This window comes from Nothobranchius furzeri, chromosome 2, assembly GCF_043380555.1.
Source record: "Nothobranchius furzeri strain GRZ-AD chromosome 2, NfurGRZ-RIMD1, whole genome shotgun sequence".
Lineage (NCBI taxonomy): Eukaryota > Metazoa > Chordata > Actinopteri > Cyprinodontiformes > Nothobranchiidae > Nothobranchius > Nothobranchius furzeri.
Window position 1 is genome coordinate 73839279 of NC_091742.1, and position 21383 is coordinate 73860661.

The following is a 21383-nucleotide window of genomic DNA, read 5'->3' on the forward strand; positions in this document are numbered from 1 at the left end:
TCTCGGAGAAAGCGTAAAAACACGTTGGACGCTTCTTCTGAAGCAGGAAAGTAACACCTCTTCTTAAGCAGAGCACGACGTTGCCTCGGCTCGTTCACGGCCGAGCTGGTACTGGACTGGGCTCGAAAACTGACCCAGCACAGCCACTGGGTCGTTGGAGCTGCCCCGTGACTGCCTGATGGAAATCCAGCGGGTTTCATCAGACTCATAGTTTCTTGTTTTTGCTGGGGACCCCCTGTATTTTACCGCTCCCTCCTGCAGTCTTCCCCTATTAAAATTTAAAATGATTCTGTAAATTCCGTGTATCAATAGAAAAAATCTCTGCCTCTGCCAGCTGCAGTAAATGTAGTTTCCAAATAATAAATAAGAGGTGCATTCATTTGTGTATCTCCTTTGATCCGCATTAGTGATATACTCAGCACCAGAACAGTGAAGCAAAGAAAGATTCCTGAGTTTGTTAGTAATTTTATTTATTATGTGCATCTAACCTGTGTTATTTTTCTCTGAAATGAGATCAAATCAGTGCTTCTATGGGTTGTCTCCAATCTACACTGGAAAATTTTACTTTATTTAGGGACGTGCCATAATTTCTCCCCAAGCACCCCCACCCCCCACACACACAGCTGGAAAAATTCCTAGGGGAAACACTGAAATGATCTTCTGACCAGATTTTGGCATTTTTGTCTTTTGGCCTATTGCTACTAAATTGTGATCACTACAGCCTACCGGTACTGTTATTGCTTTTGAACACTTCGCTAGTGCGTTTGTAAAATTTAAATCAATACAAGTGGCTGATACTGATCCAACGGCCCTGTAACTTTATCCTAGTTGGGCTCCTGATCATCTGCTTCAAATTAAATGTTTGTGTACTAGCTAACAATATACTTCTGATGGCACATGATGTTTTATTCCAGTCAATATTAAAATCTCCAAGTAAATAAATTTCATTATCCACATCACACACTCTGTCAATCATTTCACATATTAAATTAACATATTTCACTTCTGCATTAGGTGGGCGGTAACAGCACCCAACTAACAGCAGCTTTAAATGAGGTAAATGCACCTGTAACCAGATTACTTCTAATTCCCCATTTCTTAAATCCCCTCTAACCTTTACTGGTATGTGATCTCAAACATAAAATGCCACTCCTCCTCCTTTTGTATTCCTGTCAGATCTATATATATTATACTCCTCTATACTAAGCAAATTATTACTAATTGACTCATCAAAATGTGTTTCAGTAATCGCCATTTTATGTAAATCCCATCTGGATGTCAATTTCCCTCTGGGATTAATAAAGTATTTTTGAATTGAATTGAATTTGATTTCTGCTACACCCTGTATCTTATTTCTTAAACTACATATGTTCAAATGAGCCATCCTCAATCCTTTTTAGGTAATTCAAGAACATTTGTCATTATGCAGTTTCAATACTTTCCATCTCAATACACAAACCTTTGCCATTGTCATATAATAATATATATTTGTGCAACACATAACATTAGACATTCAACCACAAGAAAACCCCCATCACATCACACACATTTCCCCCTTTAACCATATCTAAATTAGAAGTGTCTCACCACGCCAGCTGTAGTTTAACCTAAATTAGATCCTGTGGTCTTAATATAACTTTCTCTAGTACTCAAGCTTGGCTCTATCACTTTTTTCCAGTAATCTTCAGCTTGGAGGTGATCTACGAACTAGAGCTGAAACAACTAATCGATTTAATCGATTATAATCGATTATTAAAATAGTTAACAACTTTTTTAGTCATCGATTAGTTGTTTAATAATCATATTTTACCGCATAAAGTCTATTTTTACCACAATCTGACATCGGTTACAAGCTGTTAAATTTGCCGCCAGTGTGTGGCAGTAATGAGCCACTGATCTACCAGTGGAGCCGTAGAAGAAGAAATGAGCCAATGAGTGCCCTCGGTTTTCATGACGTATCACGTTACTGACGCTCATCTTGCTGTGAGAGATGGCAGAACAAGAGGAAATACGGAAGAAAAATAGAAGCGACAAAATTTTAGAGAAACCCCGGACAAAAACCTCACGAGTATGGGAGCACTTCACTAGATGCATTGAAAAGGCAAAATATGCAAAAACCATCTAGCATGGCACGGAAGCACGACGTCCCTAAGTGAACATTTGAGACGAAAACGTGGGGGCTGAGGAAGAGCACCGCGGTCAAGTGAGCCGTCATTTGGAAGAGCCAGCCCGGTAAGTAACAGAAAATAAACAAGCTGGACTTAGTGTTTTAGCTGAGTTCGTTATAGTGGATGTTAAACATGTTTTTTTGCCGCGTCAGTCTACGGTGTTCTACTTCTGATTGACTAGATGCAATCGTGAATCTCCTCCGTGTTGTGAATCATGCGCTTGCCAAATTTAGCACGTCTGTTTATAAGAATGTTCTAGTTAAGAGAAAAACGGCACAAACCCATAACTATGTTCCTCATTCAAAAAAGGACAACTCCGCGGTGAAAAATATACAGACGAGCTGTGTCCAGGTGAATATAACGCGGCATAGTTGTACGCTTTCAATTTTTAAATACAGGAGAAATTCAGAAAAAGTCATTTTTTTACTATTAAAAGGCTGTTTTACTATCTAACGCTGTAAAACGCCTCACAACACATTTTTATCATGTTTCTTAAACAGTATTACACAAAATAATCATTTTTCACATTTTTCTAGCTAATTTAAACACTCCCGACTCAAAGTAAAAACCTCATGAGCTTCTTACTTAGAGCTTTTTAATAGTAAAAAAATTAGACTTTTTTTCTGAATATCTCCTGTTGCGGGCTATTTTGTAGAACGTAACCCTCAAAATAAATGATCACTGTATATTGTTAATTAATTCAAATAATATAATATTGATTTAGTGTTGTAGTGTGTGTGCTGCTTTATTTTATATGTGTACTTATTTCAGTCTATTTGTGTTTCTTATGCAGAAAAAAAACAAGCAACGATGGACAACTACATGGGGAAAGAGACACTCACCCCCCAGCAATTCATACCACTTACAAACTCTATTCTAAACATGCTGGTAAAAGACATGAGGCCACTATCCATGGTGGAAGGAGCAGGCTTCCAGCTAATGCTAAAAAATTATTCTGGACTGATATTTTGCACTGTTTAGCTCATTTTATACTGCTGACTGTGTTCATGTGCAATAAAATAGATTGCAGTCAACAGCACAATTCTCTTATGTTTTTTTTCTTAACTGAAATGCATCCATCACTTGTATAGGTTAAATAGCTAAACAATAACAAACCGATTAATCGAAAAAATAATCGACAGATTAATCGATTATGAAAATAATCGTTAGTTGCAGCCCTACTACGAACCTCTTGGTTTCTTCTTTAAATCTTATAATTAATGTTGCAGGATGAATGATCCCATTTTTTACCCCCGCCTTCCACAGTTTCTCTCTCACATCACGGAAGCTTGCCCTCTTTTTCGCCATCATCTCCGTCGGGTCTGCAGTAATTCGCAGCTTCATCCCGCGAATTTCAAAGATGCGTTCCTTCTTCATAATTTCCATGATCTCTTCCTTCATTTTATATCGTTGTAGTCTCACAATCATGGCTCTGTCTCCAGTCTTCCCAGCTAATCCAATCTGATGAGCCACTTCAACCTCAGGTTCCGAAGTTAGTTTACTTTTAAACATCTCGCACAGGAGAGAAGCCATGTATTTTGATGGTTGTCCCTTTTCTACATCTTTCGGCAGCCCATAAACGCGGATGTTACACATCCTAGAGTAACTTTCAAGATGATCAACCTTCTTTATTAACTCACTATTAACCTTACGAAGGTGTCCGTTTCTTTCTCCAATATTGTAATCCGACTGTCCATTTCACACAACGATTCTTCCACATCTTCCTTTTTTTTTGCCAGCCTGCGATATCTCTTGCTTTAAATCGTCCAGTTGTGGCTGCAAGGTCTCTATTACTCCTCTTATTTCCTCTCCTATTATCATGAAAATCGTCGTCGGTAAATCCTGTTGCTGATCATCCATGCCTGCCATTTTAACTCCTGTCACCTGTTGCTCGTCAGCCACACCTTGCTCCAGCGTTGTTTTCTTGTTCGCGTTCCTTGTCCTTGACCTTTTTAATGACATAACGTCATCCGTAAGCTCCAAATAATCAGCCAGAAGTCCTTCCAATAAACAGGGTATCTGCAGGTTTAAGGGAGCCAAATTTAAGACCTTTTTTAAGGCCACTTTGACCAAATTTAAGCTATTTTTTTAATTTAATTTAAGCTATAATTTCCAGCTATTGCCTGGAACCGGTGCTAACCACGTCGCGAATGTGGGATTAACCATCCAGTTACCATTAAAGTTGCACTTCCCCATGGCGCAAGCTCCCACTAGTTTAACCAGCTAATGTGCTCATCTAAAAATAGCCCCCTTTCACAACCAACTGAACGTGCACGGTTCCGCTTACACCAACATCACACACAAAAAATGCTGAAGACTAACTAGAAATTCACGAAAATTTTATAGGAACAAAATAATCTTGTTTATTGGGTCTTTGAAAATTTAAGACCTTTGGAAACTGTATTTAAGGATTATTTGTCATTTTTAAGGATTTTTAAGGCCTTAAATTTGGAAAAGCAAATTTAAGACTTTTTAAGACTTTTTAAGGACCCGCGGATACCCTGAATAAAAGTGATTCGAAAAGTTTTATCCAGAATATTACTCCATCAATCTTGACAGTTTTTAACCACTTTCCATAACTCCAGCGTGTTCCTTCTGCGACTTCAGCGCCTGTTTTCCTCGCGCATGCTAAGTATCCATCACGAGAGCTAAATAATTCCCTTTCAGCAGAGCTAAGATAGACTATTATTTCTTTCAGAGCCTCTTTGGTACTTTCAACCATTGGCTGTGCTGTGGAGAAGTCCAGATCTTCTCTTTAAAAATGTTTAAGCGCAGACATGACTGTTCGGAAACAAGCGTCAAGCCAGCCCTCCTTCGATTTTTATGGGCACAACTACAAGAGAAATTACGGTGCCCTCATTTTTGAGTGCCTTTCAAAATAAAGGAGCACTTTTAAGATGTGTGTCTGAGCATGCGGATGAACACAATTAAAAGTTTGTGTAAAATTGTGTCTAAGATAAAACAGCTTTACAATGATTTATCCATTTAAAAATACTTTTGATGAAAAGAATGAACTAGATTTAAATGTTATTCTAACTACTATCACCCTACTCATGCTCTTAGGTCTGAAGATCAGCTCCTCCTAACTGTCCCTGAGGCACGTTTGAAGACCCACTGGGAAAGGGCTTTTTCTGTCTGTGCCCCAAAATTGTGGAACTCATTGCCTCATCAGGTTAGGCAAGCACCCTCTGTTGCCGATTTAAATCACGCCTAAAAACCCACTACTTCTCCCTGGCCTTCAACTCCCGAACCATAAAGCATGAACTCATCCTTAGTTTTTCCACCTTGTTTGTTCGATTTTAAATTTGTGTTTTTATATTCTGGTTTTAGTTTGATGTTCTTTTAACTCTTTCATCTTTTTTACTTCTATGATATACACGACTAATTTAGCTTGTGTTTTTATTTATTTGTTTTTATGTGCAGCGCTATGGTCGGCTGTATTGCTGTGTTAAAAGCGCTATACAAATAAAGTGGTATGGTATTTTGTGTGTGTGTGTGTGTGTGTGTGTGTGTGTGTGTGTGTGTGTGTGTGTGTGTGTGTGTGTGTGTGTGTGTGCACAATTGTGTGTAATGATTCTGTCTATTTAAACCAGGCGTGGGGAACCCTGGTCCTCGAGGGCCGGCATCCTGTATGTCTTGGCTCCAACACTTCTGATTCAGGTGTTGATTCACCTGTTCAGCAGCTCATCAGGCTCTGTAGAAGCCTGTTAATCACCTGCTGATTGAAATCAGGTTTGTTGAAGCAGGGTTGAAACTAAAATATCCTGGATAGTGGCCCTTGATGGACCATGGTTCCCCACCCATGATTTAAAAAATACTTAATGTACGCATCGACTAGTACATCCTCACAAACTTTCATAAGGATCTGATGTGGCATTTTAAAAAAGGTGCAATCTAAGTTGGCTTTAAAAACAAATTTCACTATATTTAATGGTTAATTTCTCAAAAACTGTTTAATTCCGTAACATCAATCTACTTCAGTCTTAGAGTACACATCGAGTAATACATCCTTCCCAAATTTCATAAAGATCTGATGTTGAGTTCAGATGGCGCTCGCGCGGGTGCATGGCACGCAGCGAGCTGCTTGTCCTCTTTACGCAACGGAACCTTGGGTTTTATTGGTTTTAATGTATTTTTGTTGTCTCTGATGTTTTTTTGAATGGTGTGGCTTCTCTGGTGCCTTTTGATCGAGCTGCGCTGCTGAGGCTTCGTACTCCTGTTGATATAGCGGTCGCTGCACGCTGGGAACCTCACGGATAGCATTGTTGTTTGGACTTTCCCTGTGCTCTCTCTCCCCCCAAGCCGTGATGTGTTGGCCCTCTGTCTGCCCCAGCTTGGGAAGGAAGCATCGTAGAAGACGGGGACAGCAAGGTAGCCGGTGTGTGAGACGTCGGGCTGGACTTCCTGGATCCCTGAAGAAGCGGCTGGTCGGATTCGGCCCAGCTTATGACCCGGTGGTTCCGAGACGTCTGATGGTTTACTCTGCACCCTGCCTTGTGAACTTGGCCGGCTATGAGGGTGAGCTGGCACTGCGCCACGGCCAATCGGCTCGAGGACCTCGCCAGAGTGGGGTTTACAGTGAGAATTTACGCTCAGTTAGGGGCTCAGAGTTGGAGGAGACGGTGCCCGTGCGCGATCCCAGTGCGCGATCCCGGTGTGCGATCCCGGTGCTGCGGCCCCGCCGCAGACCCGGTTTGGTCTGGTCAATACCAGGTCTGTGTAGAACACAACTTTTATTCTTCAGGATTTTTTATTAAACATGATTTGAGTTTTCTGTGCATCTGTGAGTCCTGGATCCCGTTTGGTGACTCAAGCGCCCTGCTGGAGCTGGTACCACCTGGCTGCTTCTGTTTTAATATCCCTAGATCGCGGGGCAGAGGTGGTGGGCTGGTTGTTGTTTTTAAATCCAGCTTTCCCTGTAAACAGCTTACACCCACCATGTCATTTTCTTCCTTTGAACTGTGCCTATCTGAACTATGCATCTCCCCCCGCCTGCTCATCGTACTGATTTATCACCCTCCAAAGACTGGCTCTAACTTCCTTAATGATTTCTATGATCTTGTGGCTGACTGTATCCTAAAATATGACTATGTCCTATTTTTTGGTGATTATAACATCCATATCCATGTCCTGACAATGTGCTTGCTAAAGGTTTTTTAAATTTGCTAGATTCATTCAATTTAACTGAATGGTTATCGTCCCCAACTCATGCCAGGGGTCACACCCTGGACCCGGTTCTCTCATTTGGTCTCTCTGTCATGAACCTTGTGACTTTGCCTCCTGTGTTCTCTGACCACTCTCCAATACTCTGTGATGTTACTTTGCCATGCCCTGTCCCTGTGTGTGAAGCTCCAGCTACTAGGTTCAGAGCCCTGGATGCAGAAACTGTTGCAAAAATTGTGGACTGTTTGTCTGTGAGGTTAGAGACCTTTAACCCAGATCCATCTAACTTTGATCATTACCCCCAAATTCCACTACCTCCGCTCCGCTCCGCTCCGACACGAACGCCGGAGCAAAATCGGTCCCGTTGTAGTCAGTCAGAGCAATTCCACTACTGCGGCCGTGCTCCGGCAGTGCGGCGCCGTGCGCCGTCCTCTGTTCCGGCGTCCGGCAAAAATAGAATCGATCCTATTTTCGCCGGACGCCGGAGCACCTCCGCAGTCAATGGACAGAAATCACCATCGCCCAACAGGAAAAGGAGCAAGCACAACTTCCGTTTTTCACAATAAATCGATAAACAAAAGGCGTTTTTTGTTTCATATGCACAGGTTTAACAACTTTTAACAACTATCAGTGGCGGCTGAAGTTTAAATGCACAAAAGTTAGCCATAAATACAGTTTCCACTATCAAAGTAGTCACACTTTGTTGATCCAAACACTGCTGATCTCTACACAAATGATGGGCAGATTAAACAGTTCATGCCGATGCTTCTCCAACACAACAGGTGTTTGGATCTAACTGATGGGGGCGGCCAAGATGGCGGAGTGAGCAGACGCTTTCTACCGAGTTCTGCACAGAAAGTTTGTGAACAACGGTAAAACCTCAACTTTATGCTGCCAACACTAACATTTCACCAAACAAGAGAAGATACAGTACTTATAGGGCAAGAATGCCGAACCAGAAAGGAGCAAAAAGGGGACTGGAAAGTTCCAAGTCTAAGATAGCGCCTGAGGATGCTAATGAGAAGAGTGCTACGCCCAGCAACGTGCTAATGGATAGCTTTCATGACTACGCAGCTACCGCAGTAGCACTCACGCTAACCAAAGAAGACATGGATGACTTTCCACCTCTCCCTGTTACACCTCTTAAATCGCCAGCTCCGAAGAAGGTGATGTATGAACGCAGCAGCTCTGATCCAGATGATGCAAATCAGATAATTTCTCGTCTGTCGGCACTAATAAACACCAGGTCTGATAACATTGAGAGCATGGTGAGAGAGAATACGCTCCAGATTGATGGTCTCAAAAAGACGATTGAGTTTGTGTGTGCGGAAATGAAAGATATGAAGGGGAAAGTTTGCGACCTGGAGAAAAAAGTAACTAAAGAGGAAGGTCGAGTGGACAACTGTCAACAGAGAATATCTGAATTGGAAAGATATTCCAGGAGGTGGAATCTCAGACTACATGGAGTCAAGGAGGCTGAGAAAGAAGACGTAAGGGAAAAGGTGATTGAGATATGCAAGTCTGTTCTGCCAACACAAAATCATAGGCTGCCTGACGTCATCGACACCGTACACCGACTCGGAGCCAAGCGACAAGGTAGCACCAGCCCTAGAGGCATCATCGTGCAGTTCACCTCCCGAATCTACAGAGATGCTGTATGGAAAGCAGCCAAAACTTCCTCCTACCTGCAGAACAATCATTTGAGGTTCGCTGAAGATCTGTCCAGGGAGGACAAAGAACGTCGTGACAAACTGTGGTCGATGATAGACAAAGCCCGTAAGGAGGGTAAGCCAGCTTATTTCGTGGGAGGTCGAGGATTCATCAGTGGATCAGAAGTTTTCCCTCCTTCATAGAGAGGCTTATTCAGTCTCCAACCTAACATTTCTGCAAGTTTGTTTACATGGAGAACTTTATATTTTCACCCTCAGGTTAAAGTTTTATTTTGTGTTGAAGAGTGTGTTTGCTTATAAAAGCTATATTTAAACCATAGCAGATAGTTAAATTCTATATTTTTATAAGCTTAGTTACTCAGGGTTTTTACTGTTCTATTACTTAAATTGTGCAGCACCCGGTCCCCTTATTCTATAGATCTATTCTTAGCTGTAGACGTTTAGAACCTACTTTCTCTATTAATCTCTTTTCTAATAACTTTTGTCTTTTTCATTTGTTTCTCTTAATACCAGGGGTTTAAGACAAACATGTAAACGCAAAGCTTTATTTTTGTTTGCCAAACAATTTAAAACAGATTTTTGCTTTTTCCAAGAGTGTCATTCCACACCTGCTGATATAAACTTTTGGAAATCGCAATGGGGTAATGACATATGGTTGTCCCATGGCTCTGAGCGTTCTGCTGGAGTTGCCACGTTTAAAAATAATTTTTCTGGGGATGTATTACACTCTGACTGTGACACCTTAGGACACTACCTCTGCTCAATAATCAGACACAATAACAGTACTTTCATTGCAGTAAATATATTTGGGTACAATAATAAAACAGAAAATGATAAATTACTCGACTCCTTAGAAGAAAGAATTAATTTCTGGCTCTTCAAATACCCAAATTCAGTCCTATTAATTGGTGGAGACTTTAACATCGCTTTAGACAATACGGTTGATAGATGGCCTCCAGGGCAGCAATCCTCATATAGTGCAAACTTAAAAAAATTTATGGGAAAATTTAATGTTGTGGATATTTGGAGAAAAAAATGTCCAGATGATAGACTCTTTACTTGGAGCAATAAGACAGGATCCAGGCAATCACGTATTGACTTCTGGCTTGTTTCTGACTGCATTGATAAAGATAATATTACCGTTAATATACATGCCACCCCCCTCACTGATCATAGAGCAATTCACATTAACATCCAAATAATTACACTGGATAATATACCTCATAATTTCTCTTATTTGAAGTTAAATAACTCTTTGCTAAAAGATAAAATGGTTAACATGCAGATTCATAAATTAATCGGTTATTATTGGAATAAAGCTAACAGAGAGAAATCCTTTTGTAGAAACTGGGAACTTTTTAAATTTGAAGCATGCAAATTCTTGAGAAGATACGGGAGTCACATTGCTAAATTAAGGAAAGTTGAAGAACAAGACGTAATAAGCAGAATTGCCTCTTATTACCAGAAGTCCCCAGAAGAAATCTCAGAGGAAGATAAGTTAAGTTTACTAGAACTTCAAAATAAATTGGACGGTTTATATCGGCGCAAGGCTGAGGGTGCTTTTGTAAGATCCAGGAAGAGGTGGCTGGAGGAGGGAGAACAAAATTCTGCTTACTTTTTCAGGCTTGAAAAATACAGATCAAAAATGAACTCTATTCATCAACTAAATATTAATGGCATTGTCTCTGACAATCCTATAGAAATTTCATATTTCTGTGCCGAATTCTATACTAAACTATACAAATCAAAATATAATGAGGTTGTCTCAACAGGATTTCTCAATAATATTAAAAACCTAAAAACGATTGTTGTGGAAGACAGAATTTATTGTGACAGCCCTCTGACTGTGGAAGAAGTCTGTACTTCCATTTCTGCACTTAAGGCCAATAAATCTCCCGGCACAGATGGTTTGACTACAGAGTTTTATAAATCTTTTTCTAATCTCCTGGCCCCGTTTTTACTGCAGGTTTTTACAGAAAGTATAGAGAATAACACCCTCCCTCCTACTCTTACTCAAGGTCTCATAACACTTATTCCAAAACCAAACAAAGACTTACTTTTTATTGATAATTGGAGACCCATCTCCCTGCTCAATAATGACTATAAGATTATAGCTTTAATACTTGCTAACAGGATTAAAGAGGTCTTGGACACAATTATTGATGAGACACAATCAGGCTTTATGAGAAATAGACACATTTCTAATAACATTAGACTGGTATTGGATTTACTTGATTACTCTGATTTGGTATCTGACAATAGCTTCATTCTCTTCCTGGATTTTTATAAGGCTTTTGATACAATTGAACATCAATTTATTTTCCACTCTTTGGAAAAATTTGGCTTCGGCAGGTTTTTCTGTAAAGCTGTCAAAACCTTATATACAAATGGCAATAGTTCTATTAAAATGATTAATGGCTCCACCCCGAGATTTGACCTGAAACGTGGTATTCGCCAAGGATGTCCTATTTCACCATATTTATTTTTACTTTGTACACAAATTCTTGCAACTAATATTTCAAACAGTGTTGTACAAGGAATCACCATAGCTGATAAGGAGCTCGTGATTAGCCAGTTAGCTGATGACACCACACTCTTCTTAAAAAATGCAAACCAAATCCCTCTAGCTCTTAGTGTGATTAGTGACTTCTCTGAGGCCTCTGGTTTATGCCTAAATCTAAAAAAGTGTGAGTTGCTAGCAATTAAAGACTGCCCTGCAAATACTGTCTGTAATATTTCTGTTAGACAGGAAGTCACATACCTGGGACTGTTAATATCCAAAGATCAAAAGTCAAGATGCTCTTTAAACTTCACTCCAATTATACAGAAAACCCTAAAAAAGTTTAACCAGTGGCTGCAGAGGGACTTGTCTTTGAAAGGTAGAGTGTTAATTACTAAAGCTGAAGGGTTATCCCGATTAACATATGCTGCTCTCTCTTTACATCTGGATAAGGAAATTGGTAAAGATATTGACCGTATGCTCTTTAATTTTATATGGAAAAACCGTACACATTATATTAGAAAAACTGTTGTGATGAATAAGTACGAATCAGGTGGGCTTAACGTCCTAGACTTTTCTACTTTAAATAACACTTTCAAAATTAATTGGGCTAAACATTTTCTTAAAAACCCTACCTCTATCTGGAACCTTATACCATATCATATTTTCTCTCGTTTTGGTGGCTTTAATTTTATTTTAAATAGTAATTACAATGTTGAGAAACTCCCTATAAAACTTTCATCCTTCCATAAGCAAGTCCTCTTAGCGTGGACCCTCATTTATAAACACAATTTCTCACCTCACAAATATCTTATCTGGAACAACAGAGATATTTTATTTAAAAATAAATCACTTTTCCTGGAAACTTGGGTCCAGAATGGGATCCTATTGGTGGCTCAGCTGGTTAATAAAGAGGGACAACTACTTACTTACAACGACTTTATTGCCCTATATAATTTCCCAGTCAGTGTTCAGGAATTCTCAATGGTGCTTGGTGCCATACCCTCAGGGATTTTAATGTTATATAAAAACACTGACAGCTCAATATCTACCTCAGTCACACTCCCTGATCCAGTTGAGTCACCAATAGGAAAAATCTGCTTTTCTCTAGAACTTGGTAACAGCAATAAGAGAATACGTAGTTTATTCCAGGAAGATATCGTCTCTCTCCCGTATATAATATCTCATTGGAACCGATATGTTCCAGATATCAAGTGGAAGACAGTCTGGATGATCCCCCAGAAATATTTGATTGTAAATAAGGTGAAAGAAGTCTCATTTAAACTTCTACATAAATGTTATCCAGCCAGTCATTACATGGTAAAATTTAAAAGGGACATAAATACTAATTGTACTTTCTGTGGGGATCATCCAGAAACTGTGACGCATCTTTTTTGGTGCTGTTCTTTTACACAAAGATTCTGGAAGGAATTTAGCAGGTTTGTTACTGTCCATATTTTAAGGGAGTTTTCTTTACGATGGGAAAATGTTTTATTCTGTTTCTTTAAGTTCCCCATGAAGAATGATAAATGTTTTTTTATGATAAATCTGTTAATACTCTTAGCTAAATTCTTTATTCACAAATGTAAGTTTACCAACAAAACACCATATTTCTGTCATTTTTTAAGGATGTGGAATTGTACATAAAATCAATATCAGAATCCACCAACAAAAAGGCTCTCAAAACAATATATATATGTGAATTTTTGCGTGTATTCTTATAATTGTTACTTTTTTCTTTTACCCCTGGCTTTGTGTGTTCATATTCAGTTGTTTTGTATACTTCATTCGTTTCTATGTTGTATACTCATTGTTTGTTAAATAAAGTTTATTAAAAAAAAAAAGTTTGGATCTAACTTCCGCGTTTATTGCTCGGACTGTATCGCAAGATCTTGAAAATCCCGCGCATGCTTGTTTGCCCACCTCAGGTCTCCGCACCGGAGCGGAGCCGTTGTAGAGCGCATACCAGTAAAAATTGAGATCGGAAGCGAGCGGCTGCGGAAGGCGGGGGCGGACCGCAGCGGAGCGGAGGTAGTGGAATTTGGGGGTTACTCACACCACTTTCATTTACTTTGTAATCAGGTCCTGGATGTGGTTGCACCTCTCAAGTTTTGCAAGTATTGGCCTAGGAGGGAGCCTTGGCTCTCTGATGTCACACGGGCTTGTAGGCGGGCATGTAGATCCTCTGAGAGAAAGTGGAAAAAGGATGGCCTACAGGTCTCGCGTGAGTTGTTCAGAGCATCTCTGTTGCTTATCTGGATGCAGTGAGGGCTGCCAGAACTGCCTATTTTGCAGACATCATCAAAACAAACTCTAAGAATCCCAAGATTCTCTACAAAACACTCAACTCTGTTCTGGTGTATCAAGAGCCCAGCTTCATGTCCACTACAGCTGCTGGAAACTGAAGATTTTCACAAATTCTTTGTTCATAAAGTATGCCTAAGCATTAAAGCAGCTATTTCTGGTAACTATTGACCCTGTTCCAGTTCCTCCATCACTACCCACCCTGAGCGCCCTCAATACCATTTCTTATTCTGAGCTGAGTAAGCTTGTTGCGAGGCAGAAGCCATCTGGCTCTCCACTTTAGGTCCTGCCGCCTTGTCTCTGGAAGGCTGCCTTTCCGTGTTTTGGCCCATCACTTGGTCAGATTATCAATGGGAGCCTCAGCACAGGTGTGGTCCCAGCTGCTTTGAAAGCAGCAGTTGTTCAGCCAACCCTGAAGAAACCTGGTGCTGATGTCTCTGTGATCGAAAATTACAAGCCTATCTCTACCCTGCCTTTTACATTGAAACTGCTTGAGAAAGTCGTTTATCAGCAGCTGGTCTCACATTTAGCTGACTCTGATCTGTTTGTTTTCCAATCAGGGTTCAAGTCTGGCCGTAGTACTGAGTTGGCTCTACTGAGGGTCTTAAATGATATCTATCCATCACTAGATCAGGGTACATCTCAAATCAAATCACTTTTATTGTCATGTCATGTGTGTAGGTACACTGGTACAGTACATGCGAGTGAAATTCTCTGTGGTGCTTCTGTTGTTAGATCTGACACAGCTTTTGACACAGTTGACCACGCGATTCTACTTGATTGCTTGGAACGATGGGTTGGGATCAAAGGGTCTGCTCTGGAGTGGTTTAGATTGTATCTCCACAACAGAACATTCTGTGTTAACACTAGAACTCCCAGCGTTTTCAGATTGCCCCAGCTCTACCAGAGCTTTGTCAAATAACTCCTTGGTTTGATAACAATGACTAAATCACTGATCGTTAGCTGCCTTTCGTTTGTAAATGCAGCCAGCCACAGATGATGGCCAATGGAATGTGCTTGGGTGTTGGGGGTTGTCAGTCTTTCAGGCTGGCCCAGTGGCTCTACTTGTCTCTCTCCTGTCTTGAATCTGGTTAACTGAACTTGTCCATCCAAAGACTTCACAGAAGCACACAAATGACAAGAAAGGATTTTTTATGTAGCGCTTAATAAAAACAGCATGAGTCGCTTCAAAAGAACAATTAAAATATAAAAGAGGTAAAAAATATAATAAAAAATTGAAGATAAAATGAAGAATTAAGATTTTAAAAAATGAGAATAAAAATGAAATAAAAAATTATAATAATAATAAACAAGGTTAGCATGGGATCCTGAAAAATGTGGAATTGTTCATGTCCTCTGTCCTATGTCAACCCTTGTCTCTCCCCTTTTCCTATGCCTCTTTGCGTTTTCTGTCCCTCTATTATCTTTCAGCTTTCATACACACACCCTTGTTAGTGTCAGTCCAGTGATTCCCAGCCCTAGCCTCTGATTATTTCAGTTTTTACTTCTCATCAGTTTTCACTTTCTTATTTTGTGTGTAATTTTTCTATTTTCATGTTTTATTTAGCTTCCGTTTTTGTGCCTTTGAGCACTGCATTTTTCTTAGTTTTTTTTTGTTTAGAGTCTCTTCTCCTGTTCTAATTTTTCCTCAGTTTTTTTTCCAATTGTGGTTATCCCCTCTGCTCTTTGATTGACTTTGTAAGATCCTTTTCTTGTTTGATAGTTTATCCTTATGTTCTCCTAGCTTTTCACTTTCAGTAATCTTCATGTTTGCACTGCATTATGGTTATTATTTTAACACAGAAAAAGTGTTATTTTTACCTTGTTTTTACTGATGTTTCGACAATCACTGCAGCCTTCTTTAGAGTTTTGCCACTGTTAGTGGCATCACTTCCTTTCCTTTTTGTGTGTTGAGTTGCCGTCCGGCATCACCAATGTATGTTTTATTGCATAGTTTGCGGGGGATTTTATATACGATTCCACATTTGTGTTCTGCTGATATCTTGTCTTTGGGGTGTACAAGTCTTTTTCTAACTGTAATGTATGGTTTTGTTGGTGTACTTATGTTGTTTGTTTTCATTGTTGCCATTATTGTCTGTTATGCCTTTTATGTGTGGTTACACAAACAGAGTAGGAAGTGCATTCTGGTCAGAAATCACAACCAACCAACAACAACGGAGGCCTGCCATTAAAGCCTCACAGGCAGGATAACTGCAAGGCCGACTTGAACTGTTCAGCTAATTGTGAATAGGTGACTTTTAGCAGACGAACTTGCTATAGTTGCATTTGAAAAGGTGGCTCCTAACACCTATGATAAAGCTACTTTTCAGGTGTAGAAAACAAGTCATATGCATACATAGACTTATGTTTATTTATTTAGCAGACTTACAATTTATAACCTATAGGGCATGTTGTGAACTGTGGGGGAAACCGGAGTACCCGGAGGAAACCCACGCATGCATGGGGAGAACACGCAACTCCGCGCAGAAAGGCCGCAGAATTTCGAACCTGCGACCTTCGTGCTGCGAGGCAACAGTGCTAACCACTGCGCCATCATGCAGCCCTATAGACTTGGGTGTGGCGTGTTGGACGGTGGGCGGGATTGTGAACTGTGATGACAATATAAACTTGGGAATAAGAAGGACAGTTTACTGCAAGAACCTTTGGTTTGATAAACATGACACAAAGATGCTTAAAGGCTACATTGCTGCCGAGGCTTTTGCTCTGCTGCAAAATATGGGTTCTTGTGATTCAGTTGGGGGAGGAAGAATCCATTCTCTTGCAGGAGAGTTTTGATTTGTCTTCAGATGATGAGTTGTGTTCCACGTCAGAGAGCAGAACTCCTCTAAAGAAGAAAGGATGACTGGAGACACAGACAGGCAACATTTTGGAACCTTAAATGTTGGAATCTTTGAATGAATTGTCACTACACCACCGATTCACATGTAACTGCCACATTTACAGTAGGGATGCACCGATCAGGTTTTTTGTTGCCGATCACCGATACCGATGTCAAAGAATGCTGATCACCGATACCGATCACTGGATTGGCCAGAAATTTTCTACATTATAATGAGTGCTACAAACTACATAATCTGGGAATAAAGGAAATGCAACCTAATCTAAAATGGTCTGTATTAGGGTTGTCACGGTGTGAAAATTTAACCTCACGGTTATTGTGACCAAAATTACCACGGTTTTCGGTATTATCGCGGTATATTTTTTTAAACGTGCTACATTTTCACACAATTAAATAAACCCTGTATGTCAGGAAATATTGTCCTCAGTTTGTGACTACATTTTGCCTAAAATGTGTTATTTTGTAATTATGTTGTTTATTTGTTTACATTTTTCCCCTTTAGTCTTTAAAATGCCAATATTTGCCCATAACTTCTTATTTTCAGTCTGTTTGATGTCATCATTTTAAAAATATTAGTTCAGATGACACTCAGTACTCAAGTAGCCTTCTAACCAGATACTTTTTTTTACCCTTACTTGAGTAATAAACCCTATATCAGGAAAATATTGTCCTTGGTTTGTGTCCTTCCAGTGAGCTTTGCAGATGTGGGGAAAATGTCATCAGGCAGTAATCATTGTTAAATTCATAATTAATCTCAGAGAGAGACCAACTCTTATCTGCCCCTGGGAGCCCCGTGATGCATAGCGTCATCTCAACATGGGGGTGTCCGCGACACGGTTTATATGCAGGTAGCGGCGCTGCGGCTGCTTTATATAGCGACTCGTTGCATTCGTCCTCAACCCAAATCCTCGGATCACGCATTTGAGCTAAAATGCTAACGTTAGCTTGCCTTGTGTTGACTGTAGAGTTGTGGGTGATGGTCACGCAGATGTGTCATGAGATTTGAAGCGTTGCTGCCTTTCACAGACACTTTTTCTGCATGTGCTGCAAACAGGATAGCCGTCCGTCTTCTATAAACTCCCTCGGCATTCTTCAAATATCTAAAAGATAACCGTAATTCCGACTTTGTCTTCTTTGAGGGATAAAAAATGTCCTCCTGAGCGCTCCTTTGGCCATTATTTCAGCTTTAGCTTCAAGAAAGTTTTGGTTGTAAACAGCAAAGCGTGCATGTGCCGCCGGTCCTGCAACTTCAGCGGATGATACGGTGGCTGGAAAGAGTCACTGCGCCTACACCGCAGCCACGGTGAACCCACCAAGATAATATAGTTTTTTTTAAACAAGACGGTTATTATTATTGTCAACTTTTTTTTTTTTACCGGGGTTTACAGCTACACTGGTTACCGTGACAATCCTACCTGATCGGTCTGCTTTGATCTATTTTGAAAATTCCGATCAAAACCGATAGGGGCGCTATCGGCCGATTACGATCAAATGCCGATCCATCGGTGCACCCCTAATTTACAGAACAAAGGAAACCATCCACAAGTGATTAAGAATCCTAGATAACAACAGCCCAGTCAAATGACAACTCTCTGGTAGAGATGGGGGACCCCGTCAAATGACAAGTCACTGGGAGTTCTAGTGTAAAGCTTGGTTTATGCTTGATGCATTCACTTTACGCTTGGTGATGCGGCTCGCGGATGGAATGCGCTTCACAACTTGCAGCATTTATGGTTCATGCGGCTTGTCTCTGCGGTGAGCCAATATTCTCCCAAACTGAACGGCAGAGGTGGAAAGAGTACTAAAATGTTGTACTTAAGTACAAGTATAATTACTTTCATGAAATTTTACTCAATTACAAGTAAAATTACCTGCCTCAAAATGTACTCAAGTAAAAGTAAAAAGTAGCTTATTTCAAATGTAGTCAGAGTAAAAGTTACTTAGTTACTTTTTTGACTGTGCAAGGACGGGCTCTTCTGAATAGTTAAAAAAAAGACAATGGGGTATAAATGTCAAAGTGGCAGTTTTTTTAATTAAATGAACAAATATGCATATTGAAGTACAAAGGCAGTTACACTGCAAACTAGTAACATAAATTAGGTTATAGTCACAAGCCCATGAGTTTTCCCTGAATGCTTATTTAGAGCAGCTGATTTTTAAAGTTAGCAGAGTTCATCTTTGGTAGTGGGTTCACTCACTCATTTAAAGATATCAGCCAGAGGCAAAATTTGTTTGAACAGCATGTGTAAATGTGTATTAAAATCTCAGATGAAAAAGGTTTTTGGATTTTGACGGCTGGAATTGTAAGAAAATCTGAAGTTTGTGACTGACGCAGGAAAACCAGAAACTAACTTCCGGTCTAAGCCCTGGGCAGCAGTTGACGTTTCACATGGAGCTCTGCTGAAACAGCTGTAGTAAACAACGCCTGGCTCCGCTGTTTCTGCGTTAGCGTTATAGCAGAGAACAATGTGTCATCAATCAGATGTAGCTTCTGAAGCCTCTACTAGTCCATCAGATTTGTTTTTTCTCTGGGATACGGCGACGAGAACGGATGTTAGATTACTGGAGAAGTTCAACCGAACTCCGACCCCGCCAGCTGGATATCACTACCAGAGGTGCAGACATGTTTTAGACCGTTTGACTCAGAAGACCTGTGACCTGATTTGGACATAGGATTCTGTTCATCTTCAGAACCAAAATCGGTACAGTTTATTTACTTTTCTTAAATATTTCATTTCTGTGCTCCACTGGAAGCTCTAAGCTGACAAGTTTTCAGCTGGTTTTAGCTCCATCATGTGTCCCAATATAGTTCAGTAATCTACAGTTTTACTGCTGTGTGTATTTATTGACATAACTCTGGAAAATATTTGACAAACAATTTACCAGAATAAATCTTCCTGATGCTGGAGTAACTCCTTAGCTCAACTCGTTGTTTGCACTAATCCAGGATGTCATGGAGGTTCTAATGTTGAAATATAGAGATCATCTTTTAGATTATATCTGTGTGTGTGTGTGCGTGCGTGTGTGTGTGTGTGTGCGTGTGTGTGTGTGCGTGCGTGAGTGCGTGGGTGCATCGTAGCTTTCCCAAAGGACTTGTTCTTTCCTTACCGGAGCGAACACGGTTAGTTTTGCTGCAGTCATGCTAACGGGACTCGTCTGGAGTCCAGAAGTAGCGGTGCGGTTCTAGATGGATTTATAGATGTAAGTTATTATTTTAGATCAGACCTGTTATTTAAAAATGCGTGTAGGACACAGACACATGGCTCAGACCTTTTGCTGCAGCTGTAAACGTAATTTTACGTAATAATTAGGAGCATGAAAGTAAACAAATAACAGTGATTCACAATATTAGCATCAGCAGCTAGCTTGTTTTACGTGCTGGAGCTACGTATGCGAAACACAGTTCTTCACTGTCTGGAGGAGAGGATTTGGATTTTCTGTAATGATTTATGACAAAAGTCCTTAATAAAATAAAAAACTGGACCCAGTACATGTTTATATAGATAATAAAGTGTAGTTTTTTTGCATTTCTACAATTTTAATGCCGAGCAACTACCTTTAACCCTTCACCACTGAAACCAGTTTGTTCATCCCAATATTCCAATCATCCAACTGGAATCCTTAAGGGTCCCGTAACGTACATCCTGTCAGAACAGGCCGTGGGAGCCCAGGTGTTACTAGAACTTATGGTGTCTCCTCACCATCGTGAGCCTCCAAACTGTGAAGGTTGGTCTCCAAACATGAACTTCAAATTCATGCATTTATCTCCTCTTGTAACACTTTAACATGTTTTAAAAGGCTTGTATCACGATAAGTTACACCTCCCAGACCAAAGATAGGTCCAATATAAGATAAAACATTATCATAAACACTGCAGAGACATCATTGTTTATTAAATACAAGTTATTTTCCTGAGCCATTACTTCAGCCAAGATATAGGATGCATGGATTTGATGAAGCCATGCTGCCTTATGCAGTCCCCCCCCCCCCCCCCCCCACACACACACACACACACACAGCAGCAGCAGCAGCATGTTAGAATCATTTGAATGACTAATTTAACTACACTGAACTGCTTTGGTAATAATTTAATCTCTTATTCTGGAGTAAAATAAAAAGAAACAAGCTAAATCATCACATATCTGTCGCATCAAGAAGCAACTTCTGAGTTCAAACACAGGGATGGAGCACAATGTTTACACCTGAACAGTATCAGGATTAACTCACAGAGGCCTGCACGTCTTCTGTTTTAGGAGCAGAGCGCTGATAATCGGCTTCTTAGGAGTGCTTAACGTAATTTTGCCGCTTCCGTGCGCGGTAAGGAAACACATTTCAAACACGGAACCGAGTCTGGTTGCCGAACCGAGCAGAATTCTGATGACGTCACACCGGTGCGCGAAGGTGCGGGTTCCTACCGACAGGAGAGGAGGGAGAGAGGAGGTAAACAGCGAGTGGATCACAGGGACTGAACTGATGTTTTTGAGCAAAACTGCGGTAAAAATGGCTGTTTGTCCTCATCATAAAGCGTGTAGCCCCCCCCCCCCCCCCGGTTTAGACGTGGCGCTCATGCAGGTGTCTCTTTCTGTTCCGACGCTGCTACACGTAATATTTTTAATTTATTAAGCCTACAATTTATTTTTACTCAGTAACGGATATGATTTAAAATGTAGCGAATTACAATTCTTTTTTAAAAACTTACTCAAGTAAAAGTAAAAGTA

At 40.3% G+C, this 21383-nt stretch overlaps 1 protein-coding gene and 1 long non-coding RNA gene across 2 annotated transcripts in view; one reads left to right on the forward strand and one right to left on the reverse strand.

Annotated features, from left to right (window-relative positions):
• LOC139065834 (zinc finger protein 420-like) overlaps nt 1-21383 on the reverse strand; it is a 46397-nt gene that overhangs the window by 21873 nt on the left and 3141 nt on the right. The window lies entirely within an intron of this gene.
• LOC129155658 (uncharacterized) lies at nt 2005-3204 on the forward strand. The gene is made up of 2 exons (XR_008560147.2): nt 2005-2232; nt 2962-3204. It is a non-coding gene; the product is annotated as an uncharacterized lncRNA (long non-coding RNA).